The 16,335-nt window shown below is 58.3% G+C and overlaps 1 protein-coding gene across 1 annotated transcript in view; it reads left to right on the top strand.

Annotated features, from left to right (window-relative positions):
* The window catches only part of LOC138515902 (alcohol dehydrogenase 1-like), a 495,924-nt gene that overhangs the window by 346,060 nt on the left and 133,529 nt on the right, over positions 1-16,335 (top strand). The window lies entirely within an intron of this gene.

Genomic DNA, 16,335 nt, shown 5'->3' with positions numbered 1-16,335 from the left:
CACCACCCAGCCACCAGGGGCACCCTCCACCAGGCCCCCACTCATGTCTCCCACCACCCCCACCCCCCAGCAGTGCAGGGGCAGCCTCCACCAGGCCCCCACTCATGTCTACCACCACCCCCACCCCCCAGCCACCATGGTCAGCCCCCACCAGGCCCCCACTCATGTCTCCCACCACCGCCACCCCCCAGCCACCAGGCCCACCCTCCACCAGGCCCCCACTCATGTCTCCCACCACCCCCACCCCCCAGCAGTGCAGGGGCACCCTCCACCAGGCCCCCACTCATGTCTACCACCCACCCCCACCCCCCAGCCACCATGGCCAGCCCCCACCAGGCCCCCACTCATGTCTCCCACCACCCCCACCCCCCAGCAGTGCAGGGGCACCCTCCACCAGGCCCCCACTCATGTCTCCCACCACCCCCACCCCCCAGCAGTGCAGGGGCACCCTCCACCAGGCCCCCACTCATGTCTACCACCCACCCCCACCCCCCAGCCACCATGGCCAGCCCCCACCAGGCCCCCACTCATGTCTCCCACCACCCCCACCCCCCAGCAGTGCAGGGGCACCCTCCACCAGGCCCCCACTCATGTCTCCCACCACCCCCACCCCCCAGCCACCAGGGGCACCCTCCACCAGGCCCCCACTCATGTCTCCCACCACCCCCACCCCCCAGCAGTGCAGGGGCACCCTCCACCAGGTCCCCACTCATGTCTAACACCCACCCCCACCCCCTAGCCACCATGGCCAGCCCCCACCAGGCCCCCACTCATGTCTCCCACCACCCCCACCCCCCAGCAGTGCAGGGGCACCCTCCACCAGGCCCCCACTCATGTCTCCCACCACCCCCACCCCCCAGCAGTGCAGGGGCACCCTCCACCAGGCCCCTACTCATGTCTCCCACCACCCCCACCCCCCAGCCACCATGGGCAGCCCCCACCAGGCCCCCACTCATGTCTCCCACCACCCCCACCCCCCAGCAGTGCAGGGGCAGCCTCCACCAGGCCCCCACCCATGTCTCCCAGCACCCCCACCCCCCAGCAGTGCAGGGGCAGCCTCCACCAGGCCCCCACTCATGTCTACCACCACCCCCACCCCCCAGCCACCAGGGGCACCCTCCACCAGGCCCCCACTCATGTCTCCCACCACCCCCAACCCCCAGCAGTGCAGGGGCAGCCTCCACCAGGCCCCCACTCATGTCTCCCACCACCCCCACCCCCCAGCAGAGCAGGGGCAGCCTCCACCAGGCCCCCACTCATGTCTCCCACCGCCCCCACCCCCCAGCCACCAGGGGCACCCTCCACCAGGCCCCCACTCATGTCTCCCACCACCCCCACTCCCCAGCAGTGCAGGGGCAGCCTCCACCAGGCCCCCACTCATGTCTCCCACCACCCCCACCCCCCAGCAGTGCAGGGGCACCCTCCACCAGGCCCCCACTCATGTCTCCCACCACCCCCACCCCCAGCCACCATGGGCAGCCCCCACCAGGCCCCCACTCATGTCTCCCACCACCCCCACCCCCCAGCAGTGCAGGGGCACCCTCCACCAGGCCCCCACTCATGTCTCCCACCACCCCCCAGCAGTGCAGGGGCAGCCTCCACCAGGCCCCCACTCATGTCTCCCACCACCCCCACCCCCCAGCAGTGCAGGGGCAGCCTCCACCAGGCCCCCACTCATGTCTACCACCACCCCCACCCCCCAGCCACCATGGGCAGCCCCCACCAGGCCCCCACTCATGTCTCCCACCACCCCCACCCCTCAGCCACCAGGGGCACCCTCCACCAGGCCCCCACTCATGTCTCCCACCACCCCACCCCCCAGCAGTGCAGGGGCACCCTCCACCAGGCCCCCACTCATGTCTCCCACCACCCCCACCCCCAAGCCACCATGGGCAGCCCCCACCAGGCCTCCACTCATGTCTCCCACCACCCCCACCCCCCAGCAGTGCAGGGGCACCCTCCACCAGGCCCCCACCCATGTCTCCCAGCACCCCCACCCCCCAGCAGTGCAGGGGCAGCACCACCAGGCCCCCACTCATGTCCCCCTGCACCCCCACCCCCCAGCATCCAGGGGCACCCTCCACCAGGCCCCCACCCATGCCTCCCACCACCCCCACCCCCCAGCAGTGCAGGGGCAGCCTCCACCAGGCCCCCACTCATGTCTCCCACCACCCCCACCCCCCAGCAGTGCAGGGGCAGCCTCCACCAGGCCCCCACTCATGTCTACCACCACCCCCACCCCCCAGCCACCAGGGGCACCCTCCACCAGGCCCCCACTCATGTCTCCCACCACCCCCACCCCCCAGCAGTGCAGGGGCAGCTTCCACCAGGCCCCCACTCATGTCTCCCACCACCCCCACCCCCCAGCAGTGCAGGGGCAGCCTCCACCAGGCCCCCACTCATGTCTACCACCACCCCCACCCCCCAGCCACCAGGGGCACCCTCCACCAGGCCCCCACTCATGTCTCCCACCACCCCCACCCCCCTGCCACCATGGGCAGCCTCCACCAGGTCCTCACAATCCCCAATCATGTGCGTTATGGTCAGCCTCCACAGCCAAAAAGCCCTACCAAGTAACCCATTCACCCACATGGAAATGGAAACTACATGTTACACCCCCAATGTTCATGAAGCTAATGAACCCATGTCCGTCACACACAATGGTTGCAATTGAATGGGAAAACACCCAACATGACATGCATGAAACCAATGAGATGATACCACACAGTGAAGTATGAAAACAAAATTGTATTGAAAAAAAGAAAGAATGCTAAAGAAATGAAACAAACTACAATGGGAATGAAAAAAAATAAGCTGCATGTCCGTATAAAAAAAAAAACAGCAAATCCTAATCCAAAAAAATGTCGTCCAAAGTCAAATGTAAAAAAATATCTATCCAATTAAGAACTATGTAAAAAAACTTCCAAGGGTCCATGAGCCCAACTGAACAAAGGAAACCTACAAAAAAACCTAACTAAAATGCAACTATATACAAAAAGTGGAGCAGTGTCCGTCGACTCCAAATCATAAGAACAAACAAAGGAAACCTAAAACTAAAGAACTATATACAAAGGCGGCGGGAAAGTCCAGCGGCTCACTCCGTGGTGTTCCGGGCCAGGGCATCATCGAACTCCTGTTCGATGTCCCTGAGGCGGTCCAGTTCCATGGCCCCGAGGGTCCGCAGGGACGACGCCGTGTCCTCCTCCAACCCCCTGCGGATTGCCTCGAGGCACTCGGCCCGCCTCAGGGCCCTCCACATGGAGTTCTCCGCCCTGACCATTGTGAGCCGCGCCTCTTCCGCCCGCCGCCGCTCCGCACCTATGGCGTGGCCCAACCGCTGCCACACGGAAGACACTCTCTGTCCTGGGTCCTCCTGCCCTCCGGCCGATGCCTGCCCCTCCGATGTCGAAGGCCCCGAGCCTTCATGGCTCCCACCATGTTGCTGCTGCTGCTCTGCCTCTGCCCGTGCACGGCCTCCTGCTGCCTGCACATCCTCCGCCGGCTGGGGTGCAGTTGTTGATGTGGCCACCCCTGCTGGACGTCCGACTCCCGACGGTGGCAGGGATGCCTCCTCCACCAGCCTGGCCGCACTGTCAGAGGCAGCTCCACAGGGCACCCAGGTGACTGATGGGTGGGAAGATGGCACAGAGGACGACTGGCGCGTAGGGGGTCCAGTTGAGGAGGGGGTCGGAGCAAGCCCCATCAGACGGAGGAATCCGGTCTGGGTGACCTGTCCCAGCAGGTTGACGTGGTCAACGAGCCATTCGAGATGACGTGCAGTGTCTCCATGAAAAGACTGCAGGTCACCTCGCATGGCCCGTTGACGCAACGCCACACCAGCCAGGACAGGCTCAACCCGGACCTGGATAGCCACGTCCGCAGGCAGAGGAAGGCCAGTTGACGTCAGCTCATCCCCTGCCTGAAAACGGGTCTGGACGTAGGCATCCCTGCTGGTGCAAGATGATGCAGGGACAGGATCGGGGACAGGATTGCACACAGGCACCTCCGGGGTGGCCTGTGCTGCCTCCTGTCCCTGGTCCTGCACTGCACCACTAGCACCAGTGGGATCCCCACCTCCAGACCCCGTCTCTGGTGCTTGCACGGCCTCCTCCTCCACCAAACCCCCCACCAACCTGGATGACTCCGTGCCATCTTCCCCTGTTGGGCCCTGTGGGGTCCCAGCTGCCCCTTCTGCTGCCGAGGAGTCCAACTCCAACCTCCGCCTCTTGGACCTCCCCCCGGCAGCTGCGGCCTGGGACGCGGCACCGGACTCCTCACTCCCCGACGAGATGACAACACGGGAGGGGAGCCGGGCCTTGCATCGCCGGCTGGCGGTGGGATCCCCGCCGCTGTGCTCCACAGCACCTTCTCCGCCCTCTTCATCAGTTGACGCTGCAGACAGGGAGAAACAAAACACAGGCATCAGGGCACTGTACAATGGACACATACACACATGACAGTTGCACATGAGTGGCATTGGCAAACCTCAGACATGTCATCACAATCCCCAACACACATGTCATTGCAACTCGCACACATGAGCCATACCACAGCCATATCGCAACTGCCACCACCATCCCTACACATACAACAGCATGAGCAGCCAAAGGTGAGCCAGACATCACATGCAACACAGGAAGTGCACCACACATGTACACACACCACCACACTTGCATGCATGTGTACACCTCTGCCAAGTGTCGCACTGTTCAGACGGGCATCCATGTCACATCTGCCAATCAGGCTTCCACATACCGCTGTCACATGCATCCATGTTGCATCACTGTTGCACCCTTGTCAAATACACACACATGCACATGTACACAGTGCTCATACATGCAGCCGAAAACAACATACATGCGTGACATCACGGACATGTCTACTTACATACACATTCATCCAAACATGTGTGCACACACAACTGCATTTGGCATGCAAGCCTACACACACAAGCACCATCCATGTCTCACACATTACAGCCCTCGCATGCGTCAGCCCCACGGCCCTGTACACCCTCACCCATACTCGACCCCATACAAACAGATGTGCAACCTGCACACTACCGAATAATCACCACACGCACTGCTCACAATCAGGATGCATGTACACTCACCGCTCGACTCCAGACGGGTCTGCTTCTCTAGGACCTGGACGTGGAGCGCTGGGGATATGCGTTCCAGGACCCTCATCTGTTCTTCGGACAAGTGGCCCCGGCGCCCCTTGGCATCCGCTGCCTTCAAGAGGCGCCGGGCCTTGTTCAGGGTCCTGGACCTGAAGTCCTCCCAGCGCTTCCTGACATGTTGTAAGTCGCGGACTGCCACCCCCTCCGCGTTGATGGCAGTCACGATGTCAGTCCAGATCCGAGTCCGTCCTTCCTTGTCGGCGCGGGAACTTCCGAAGCGGGCATCATACTGCCCCACGACTTGCTCCACCAGGACACCAACTTCGGTGGCACTGAAGCTGGTGCCCCTCTGCCTCTCTGGCCGGGGGTTGTCAGTGGTCACAGATGGTGTTTGCCCCGACATGACAACCCCAGAGGCAGGAGTGGGTGGGCAACTGGGTCCTGGGGCTGTGGAGCGATGGAATCCCAGTCGGGAGTCTTCGGTTCCAGCAGGGGTGGTCACAGCAACAGCACCCCTGGCTGATGTGCAGGCAGCAAATGGCAGTGCACGTGGGCAGCAGGCAGTCAGGCAGCAGCAGATGGCAGGTGGGAGCGTGTTCGGGGCTCTGGGGGGCAGTAGTTCGGCCTTCTGGGCAGGAGCGTGGTCTTCCGTGTGCATACGCGTGGCCAGCTTGATACGGAGTGATTTGGCACGTGAAAAGTCTGCACGTCAGCGTGAAAATCGATGAAAGGCCCTTAGCGCGTAAGCGCGTCAGCACGCATACGCGAATCTATTGGACCAAAGGCCCTCAGCGCGTAAGCGCGTCTGTGACGTGACCCGCACGGGTGTTTCCCACACAGCACGTGATGACAGAGCACACGTGGAAAGACTGCACGTCAGAGTGTCATCGCGTGTAATTGGACAGCACGTCAGAGTGTCATCGCGTGTAATTGGACAAAAGTGCGCGTACACGCGATTGGCCTATGTACGTGTATATCAGGGGTGCGCGGGCACTTACACACGCAAGTACGTCAGCGCACCTGTATCCCGGGGTGCGCGGGAATTTCCACACGCTATTGGACTGGATACTGGATTTCAGGGCTGCGCGGGTCACACGCTCTCCTACAACACGCGCAACGCATAAATTTGTGCGCTAACAAAATAACAAGCTCAGACCCAGGATGAACATACCGTTCCTAGCAGCAGTGGGCGTGGGCTACCAAAGGAGGAGGAGGAGGATAGTCAGGGCCAGAATATTCACACCCAGAACCAGCCTTTTTGGGATGCCTGATGACCAGGTGCATGGGAGGTACAGGTTTCCACCACACATTATACTGGACCTGGTGAGTGAGTGGGAGGATGACCTCACATCACCCACCCTGTGCTCCCAAGCACTCAGCCCCCTGGAGAAGGTCCTCAATGTACTGCACTTCTTAGCCACTGGATCATTTCAGCGGACAAGTGCCATTGTGGGTGGGGTATCACAGGCCACCCAGTCACGCTGCCTACACCAGGTCTTGAACATCATCACTGCACGCCCATCAGTCCGCAGGCATATATACCTGCCCAGAACACCTGCAGAAAGGCATGCTGCCGCCCTGGATTTTTACGGTGTGGCACGATTCCCCAAAGTGCTAGGTGCCATCGACTGCACCCATGTGGCTCTACGTCCCCCCAGGGCATCAGAGCACATCTATAGGAACCGCAAGCACTGGCATTCCATCAACGTGCAGGTAGTATGTAATGCCAAGGGAATCATCACCTCAGTATATGCCAACTATCCCGGGTCAACCCACGACAGCTTCATTTACAGAATGTCCACCCTAAGCCGGGACCTAGAAGCTGGGCGGCATGGCGATACATGGCTGCTTGGTGAGTATGAATGCCACTGCACATGCATGCATGTCAGATACTGAGCAAGGTCACAACCCCACCAATGATACCAATCACCACCTCCACAGGGGACAGTGCCTACCCTCTCAGCCCCCACATGATGACGCCAATTCGGAACCCCACCACGCCACCCCAGGTAAGATATAACACAGCCCACATTACAACCCGGGGCATAGTGGAGCGCACATTCGGAGTGCTAAAGTCACGCTTTCGCTCCCTTGACCGTTCTGGCGGGCAGCTGTTGTACGCTCCCCCAGTAGTGTGCAGGATCATAGTGGCAGCATGTGTCCTGCACAACGTTGCAACACGCCGGGGCCTGGCCGTGGACATGGTGGTGGCCCCACATCCCCAACCACATGCACAGCCGCTGCGCATAGGAGGGGAAAGGGCACGGGGGGAGGCAGCCCGTACACAGCTAGTGGCTAATTACTTCACATAGAAATCACACCCCTGTGGAGTGCACACTGCCCTGGCACATTCCATCTGACAATCAATGATGACTCAACCTGACACTGATCCTGAATGTCTGGAGAATGAACCGTGAAAACCATATCAGCCTGAGATTGTTCACCTGGAAGTGTCACAATATGTGCATCCCTACCCACACAGACACCACCAATGCAGTTTTGTGAAGTAACACATTCAAGCAGCTAAAATGAATACCCACTTGCAAAATGCAACAAGAGGACAGTGCCATGTCAGCCAACCCATCCCCAGCACCGCCACATAACACACCGTGCCATGTCATGCTATTTGCAGGTAAACCAAGTAATCCCCACAACATGACACTAGTGTCACAATGTAGAGTGTCCCTAATTGAAACTTGCAACACCTGAAATGCTCACAGTAATGCAGGACCAACAACAAACTTGAGCAGGTACTACCATTAACATGACATCACAAATGTTATATATTAGTAGTCTCACCACCTGGAAATGCCTGCACTCCCACCACTACCAACTGTGCAGTGTTGGCGCCATGTAGAGTTGTAGGTGCACTGCTGCCAACATGGACCCCATCTCCAAACTAGAGGGCCTTGTGTAGACATGAGGAAGGGACCTGCAAATTGGGAGGTAGACACAGATGATGAGTTACACATCAATGCAACATGCAGTGTACAACACAACAGCAATATGCACTAGGAATGTATACACAGTATTGACTAGACTACCCACACATGTAGTGGGAGTCCAATGTCACCATGTACGTCAATGTCACTTGGGCACACCCTTTGCAAGCCCATGGAAACGGGAAGCAGGAGGGGTGTGTGTGACTCAAACCCAAGCATCTGAACCAAATACATGACAAGCCTGCATGTGCCCAGCCACAATGCAGCGTATGCCCACAGGAACCACGGAAGCCAACAAATTGTCCCAAAAAAATTGGGAAAAAAATAATTAAAAATAAAAATAAAAATAAAAAAAAAAAAAAATGGCCATTGATGGGCCCGGGGGGGGGGAGGGGGGGGGTTGGGGAGGCCACCCAGGAGGTCCGAGGACAGGATGCACACCAGAACCCACCTGTGTGGATCCTGGGAAAAAAAAACACCTCCATGGGCTCATGGCCCACACGGCTACCCTATTGTGGGAGTATCACTGCTGTCGCTATTATCACCCTGTGCAGCTGCATCCGGAGGTGGTTGCACTATGGGAGGCAGCCCACGCAAGGCCCTAGTCTGCTCCTCCATGGCTGCAAGCATGCGGGTGTGGTAGGTCTGGTTCTGGAGGATGAGTGTGCGGAGGTCCCCATGCAACAACTCACGGGATGCCCGGACCTCCGCCCTCGTTGCCTGCATCTCAGCTGAGAGCGTACGGGTGAGACGCTCCAGCTGCTGTTCTGTCCTTTGGTGTGTTGAAGCCTCAAGCTCAACAAGAGTCGTCCTGAGGTGAAGGAGCTCCTGCCTCAGGGCTTCCCTGTGGCCCTGGGACTCTATGGAGATGGCCTCCTGCAGAGTCGCCAGTGCCGCCCGCCTGTCCCTGTTGGACCCCAACATGTCCTCCCTGTGTGACTGGCAGATGGAGTCGGTTGCCTGCTGTAGTCGCTCCATCAGCCTTTCAGGGGGGACAATGGAAGTGGCCACCCTATCCATGGCCTGAGCCATCATCTCGGATGATGCTGCCTGTTGGGTTGCCATACCGTAAATGGATTGCTCCCATGCGGTATTGCCAGGTGGCGTACGGCCACCACGTCGGCGGGCACCACACCTGTCTGGGGCAAGGCGAACTGCGCCTTGCTGTGCCGGCACTGCCTGAGGCTGCAGGACTGCATTCCCCCTCTGATCTGCTGGCCCAGGAACAGGATCAGATGTCGCGGAGTGTGACCCTGCATCCGTAACCACCAAAGGCGTAGCTGCCAACACTGACATCCCCATTGAGGGTTCTGACCCTGGTGCAGGTGGGTGGGACAGAACAGAATCCCTCCCTGGAACACTCACCTGCGACGGCACGTAGGTCTCATCCGAATCAACACCTGAGTACAGCTCGGGGGAGGTGCAGCCAGAGACACCCCTTGAGAGCACGACCTGCAGCAGTTGTGGGTTCTCACCCACCACCACACCACGTCCCTCACTGGTGGTTGGTCGGCCCTCGGACCCCTCCTGGGTCTGCACCATCTCCACAACCCCAGCAGTATCAGGTGCGTCTTCCCCTGCAAAGACATAAAAACAAAGAAATGGAAACAGGCATTAGCACCATGGGACACAATGAGGGCTGAGAAGCAAGAGAACCAGTACTTGATTGACACATGTCCCACATGACTAAAACCCTCCCATGCATGCACCCTCACTGCATATGAAGGGCAGGCAAATGGCACACACTGATGACACCAAGATGGAAGATGAACACATTTTCTGCATGCTGCCTGGCAGTGGCATCACACATTGGCCTGTGATTGCCAGGTGAAACACACATGCCATCACACAGATGGCATGTACCATTGCTATTGAGTGAAGATGGAGAGGAGGGCAGCACCTATTCATTCAGTCCAGTTCCCGCATGTAATAGCTTTTCTAATTCAAACAGGTCAGATTTTTCACCTGGAGCTGCCAGTCCGAAATTGTCCAATTGCACAGGGACATGTGTGAACAAATGATATCCAGGTAACAAAGTCACTCCACTTTACCATAGCCATGTCAGACATGTGACTAGAGGACTGCGAAATGCCTAGTAAAAGTGGTGGAATGCAAACAATCTGACTGAATGAACAGTGAAAAATAAGCAACAATGTTGTGGCAAGGTGACACTTCAAGGGCAACTGGCGTGCAGTTGGGCTAGATGTCTACTGTTGGCAGAAGGGATACTGCTATGGCCAAATGCAGCTGCGCAGGATGTATTGCATGAAGCACATGGCTGACCCATACGACTCAGGCGCACACACTCTCACCTGGCACACAAACAGAAGCCCTCACACACACCATGCACATGGATGACACACACATGCATGTGCACTCACCGGACAATGCCTCGTAATCAGGCAGATCTCCCACGCCTTGGATCTGTTCCTCCGTGACGTAGGTCCCAGCGACTGACTCATGTGGAGTGAGTTCCATGTCTACTACTGGAGACCCACCTCCAGTCACTAGAGTTGCGGCATGACTTGAGGCCAGCTTACTCTTTGCCCTGCGCTTTAGGTCATTCCAGCGCTTATAGCAATCATTGGCTGTGCGCCTCACGATTCCAAGGGCACTTACGATGTCCGCAACGGTCTGCCAGTGTGCCTGGCGTTGTGCAGGTGTGGTCTTGGATCCTGCAACAATGACCATCTCGTTGTCATGTGCGGACACATACTCGACAAGTGCATTCAGTTCGTCATCCGTGAAGCTGGGCTTCCTCGACGGGCCGGACTGTGTAGCCGTGTCTGGGGCATCAGCCTGTGCCGGACGAGCACTCTTCCTCTTCCGCTTGGAAGGTGGTGGTGATCCTGAGTGTCCTGCGCCGCTCTGGACACTAGGGGCAGGAGCCCTGGTGGACTCTGTATCAGGAGTGTGGGATTGCACACTCAGCATGGGAGTTGGTGCAGGCATTGGCTCAAGTGTGATGGTGTCAGGGGGAATGTCAGCAGGATGGACTAGGACCGACACTGTCCTGGCTGGGTGTGTGAGGGCTGGGGTGGATGGAGCCGCAGCTGCCCCTGCAGCCTCTCCGCCCTGCCTACTTGGGGCAGCAGATGACCTTGCTGCCCCAGATGCACGTGGCATGGTGACATCAACGTGCACCAGCGCACGTGTCATAGGCCTGCTGACCTGGAAGTCAGCCATGGAGTCAGCCAGGTCTGGTGCCACAATGGGCTGGTCCAACAAGGGCTGAGCATGGATGGTGTCAGCCACATCAGCCTCAACGGGAGGGGGGGGGGATTATGGGTGCCCTTGACTGGTCATCCACACATGGGGGGACAGGCTCACCCTGCAAGTAACAACCACGTCCCCTACCGGATCCACCACGGCCACCACTTGTGGCTCTTCCACCTTTGCCACCCTTACGGAATCCTCGCCTCTCAGCCATGGCACTGATGTAAATGTGCGTATGGGAGTGGCTGTAAACTATTGTCCTCGGCAATTGGGGGCCAAAGGGGTTGGGTACCAGATGGTAATTGTACCCTAGTGCTCTTGCAAGGCTGAATGTAACCCCTGGGGAAAGATGACTGGTCACGCCACGCACAGGAGCCCCAAAAAAGGGAGATGACGTGCACGCAACCCCTCCTAGACCACGTGTGCAGAAAGAAAAACCTGCACTACGCTGTGGCACCCAGTAACACAAGAATGAACGTATGCGTGTCACACGCAGCCTAGAATGACCTCTGAAGGGGTAGGCTACACACGGGGCAAGCACAGATGTTAGATACGTGCGTGACTCACCGTCTGCCAGGTAAAAGAGCGTGAAAAAGGAGCGCGTTTGGTTGGCAACACCCCCGCCAAAAGAAGATTTGTACGCTGTCTGAGGAGAAAGGACAACAGTAGAAGGGAACACTGTTTGAGGGAACAGGCCCAGGTAAACCAGTAAAAGAGAAAAAAGAGAAAAAGCTGTCAGAGGTAACAGGGAATACGAACTTGAAACGCCGTGAAGTAAATCGCGTGTGAAACGACAAGAAGTACAGAATTCACCCACTCGCTCTCCACGAAAAGCACGTACAAGGAAATGGTGTTCTACACGTACCTTTTATACAGGCCCACACGTCCAGCGTCACTTACGCGGCGTGTACGCGCTAGGGCCATTTCCACCAATTACACGCTTTGTCACTTCTGCGTGTAGGGCCATTTCCACCAATTACACGCTTTGTCACTTCTGCGTGTAGGGCCATTTCCACCAATTACACGCTTTGTCACTGCCGCGTGTACGCGCTAGGCCCATTCCCACCAATTACACGCTTTGACACTCGGACGTGTCTTTCTTTTTTTTCACACGCAACATTTCAAACGTGTGCCCAATTCAACGTGCACGTGACTTCATAGACGCGCATACGCTGGCGACGCGTTTACGCGCTAAGGGCCTTTCCTCGAATTACACGCAGACGTGTTGGATTTTTCACGTGCCAAATCACTCCGTATCAAGCTGGCCACGCGTATGCACACGGAAGACCACGCTCCTGCCCAGAAGGCCGAACTACTGCCCCCCAGAACCCCGAGCACGCTCCTACCTGCCATCTGCTGCTGCCTGACTGCCTGCTGCCCACGTGCACTGCCATTTGCTGCCTGCACATCAGCCAGGGGTGCTGTTGCTGTGACCACCCCTGCTGGAACCGAAGACTCCCGACTGGGATTCCATCGCTCCACAGCCCCAGGACCCAGTTGCCCACCCACTCCTGCCTCTGGGGTTGTCATGTCGGGGCAAACACCATCTGTGACCACTGACAACCCCTGGCCAGAGAGGCAGAGGGGCACCAGCTTCAGTGCCACCGAACTTGGTGTCCTGGTGGAGCAAGTCCTGGGGCAGTATGATGCCCTCTTCGGAAGTTCCCGCGCCGACAAGGAAGGACGGACTCGGATCTGGACTGACATTGTGACTGCCATCAACGCGGAGGGGGTGGCAGTCCGCGACTTACAACATGTCAGGAAGCGCTGGGAGGACTTCAGGTCCAGGACCCTGAACAAGGCCCGGCGCCTCTTGAAGGCAGCGGATGCCAAGGGGCGCCGGGGCCACTTGTCCGAAGAACAGATGAGGGTCCTGGAACGCATATCCCCAGGGCTCCACGTCCAGGTCCTAGAGAAGCAGACCCGTCTGGAGTCGAGCGGTGAGTGTACATGCATCCTGATTGTGAGCAGTGCGTGTGGTGATTATTCGGTAGTGTGCAGGTTGCACATCTGTTTGTATGGGGTCGAGTATGGGTGGGGGTGTACAGGGCCGTGGGGCTGACGCATGCGAGGGCTGTAATGTGTGAGACATGGATGGTGCTTGTGTGTGTAGGCTTGCATGCCAAATGCAGTTGTGTGTGCACACATGTTTGGATGAATGTGTATGTAAGTAGACATGTCCGTGATGTCACGCATGTATGTTGTTTTCGGCTGCATGTATGAGCACTGTGTACATGTGCATGTGTGTGTATTTGACAAGGTTGCAACAGTGATGCAACATGGATGCATGTGACAGCGGTATGTGGAAGCCTGATTGGCAGATGTGACATGGATGCCCGTCTGAACAGTGCGACACTTGGCAGAGGTGTACACATGTATGCAAGTGTGGTGGTGTGTGTACATGTGTGGTGCACTTCCTGTGTTGCATGTGATGTCTGGCTCACCTTTGGCTGCTCATGCTGTTGTATGTGTAGGGATGGTGGTGGCAGTTGCGATATGGCTGTGGTATGGCTCATGTGTGCGAGTTGCAATGACATGTGTGTTGGGGATTGTGATGACATGTCTGAGGTTTGCCAATGCCACTCATGTGCAACTGTCATGTGTGTATGTGTCCATTGTACAGTGCCCTGATGCCTGTGTTTTGTTTCTCCCTGTCTGCAGCGTCAACTGATGAAGAGGGCGGAGAAGGTGCTGTGGAGCACAGCGGCTGGGATCCCACCGCCAGCCGGAGACGCAAGGCCCGGCTCCCCTCCCGTGTTGTCATCTCATCGGGGAGTGAGGAGTCCGGTGCCGCGTCCCAGGCCGCAGCTGCCGGGGGGAGGTCCAAGAGGCGGAGGTTGAAGTTGGACTCCTCGGCAGCAGAAGGGGCAGCTGGGACCCCACAGGGCCCAACAGGGGAAGATGGCACGGAGTCATCCAGGTTGGTGGGGGGTTTGGTGGAGGAGGAGGCCGTGCAAGCACCAGAGACGGGGTCTGGAGGTGGGGATCCCACTGGTGCTAGTGGTGCAGTGCAGGACCAGGGACAGGAGGCAGCACAGGCCGCCGCGGAGGTGCCTGTGTGCAATCCTGTCCCCGATCCTGTCCCTGCATCATCTTGCACCAGCAGGGATGCCTACGTCCAGACCCGTTTTCAGGCAGGGGATGAGCTGACGTCAACTGGCCTTCCTCTGCCTGCGGACGTGGCTATCCAGGTCCGGGTTGAGCCTGTCCTGGCTGGTGTGGCGTTGCGTCAACGGGCCATGCGAGGTGACCTACAGTCTTTTCATGGAGAGACTGCATGTCATCTCGAATGGCTCGTTGACCACGTCAGCCTGCTGGGACAGGTCACCCAGACCGGATTCCTCCGTCTGATGGGGCTTGCTCCGACCCCCTCCTCAACTGGACCCCCTACGCGCCAGTCGTCCTCTGTGCCATCTTCCCACCCATCAGTCACCTGGGTGCCCTGTGGAGCTGGCTCTGACAGTGCGGCCAGGCTGGTGGAGGAGGCATCCCTGCCACAGTCGGGAGTCGGACGTCCAGCAGGGGTGGCCACATCAACAACTGCACCCCAGCCGGCGGAGGATGTGCAGGCAGCAGGAGGCAGTGCACGGGCAGAGGCAGAGCAGCAGCAGCAACATGGTGGGAGCCATGAAGGCTCGGGGCCTTCGACATCGGAGGGGCAGGCATCGGCCGGAGGGCAGGAGGACCCAGGACAGAGAGTGTCTTCCGTGTGGCAGCGGTTGGGCCACACCATAGGTGCGGAGCGGCGGCGGGTGGAAGAGGCGCGGCTCACAATGGTCAGGGCGGAGAACTCCATGCGGAGGGCCCTGAGGAGGGCCGAGTGCCTCGAGGCAATCCGCAGGGGGTTGGAGGAGGACACGGCGTCGTCCCTGCGGACCCTCTGGGCCATGGAACTGGACCGCCTCCGGGACATCGAACAGGAGTTCGATGATGCCCTGGCCCGGAACACCACGGAGTGAGCCGCTGGACTTGCCCGCCGCCTTTGTATATAGTTCTTTAGTTTTAGGTTTCCTTTGTTTGTTCTTATGATTTGGAGTCGACGGACACTGCTCCACTTTTTGTATATAGTTGCATTTTAGTTAGGTTTTTTTGTAGGTTTCCTTTGTTCAGTTGGGCTCATGGACCCTTGGAAGTTTTTAACATAGTTCTTAATTGGATAGATATTTTTTTACATTTGACTTTGGACGACATTTTTTTGGATTAGGATTTGCTGTTTTTTTTTTTTTTATACGGACATGCAGCTTATTTCTTTTCATTCCCATTGTAGTTTGTTTCATTTCTTTAGCATTCTTTCTTTTTTTCAATACAATTTTGTTTTCATACTTCACTGTGTGGTATCATCTCATTGGTTTCATGCATGTCATGTTGGGTGTTTTCCCATTCAATTGCAACCATTGTGTGTGACGGACATGGGTTCATTAGCTTCATGAACATTGGGGGTGTAACATGTAATTTCCATTTCCATGTGGGTGAATGGGTTACTTGGTAGGGCTTTTTGGCTGTGGAGGCTGACCATAACGCACATGATTGGGGATTGTGAGGACCTGGTGGAGGCTGCCCATGGTGGCAGGGGGGTGGGGGTGGGGGTGGTGGGAGACATGAGTGGGGGCCTGGTGGAGGCTGCCCCTGCACTGCTGGGGGGTGGGGGTGGTGGGAGACATGAGTGGGGGCCTGGTGGAGGGTGCCCCTGGTGGCTGGGGGGTGGGGGTGGTGGGAGACATGAGTGGGGGCCTGGTGGAGGGTGCCCCTGGTGGCTGGGGGGTGGGGGTGGTGGGAGACATGAGTGGGGGCCTGGTGGAGGCTGCCCCTGCACTGCTGGGGGGTGGGGGTGGTGGGAGACATGGGTGGGGGCCTGGTGGAGGGTGCCCCTGGATGCTGGGGGGTGGGGGTGCAGGGGGACATGAGTGGGGGCCTGGTGGTGCTGCCCCTGCACTGCTGGGGGGTGGGGGTGCTGGGAGACATGGGTGGGGGCCTGGTGGAGGGTGCCCCTGCACTCCTGGGGGGTGCGGGTGGTGGTAGACATGAGTGGGGGCCTGGTGGAGGCTGCCCCTGCAC

Source organism: Ambystoma mexicanum, chromosome 6q (assembly GCF_040938575.1).
Source record: "Ambystoma mexicanum isolate Mex_15411 chromosome 6q, UKY_AmexF1_1, whole genome shotgun sequence".
Taxonomy (NCBI): domain Eukaryota; kingdom Metazoa; phylum Chordata; class Amphibia; order Caudata; family Ambystomatidae; genus Ambystoma; species Ambystoma mexicanum.
The sequence above is the reverse complement of the archived record's forward strand: the minus strand, read 5'-3'. Positions and strand labels throughout refer to the sequence as shown.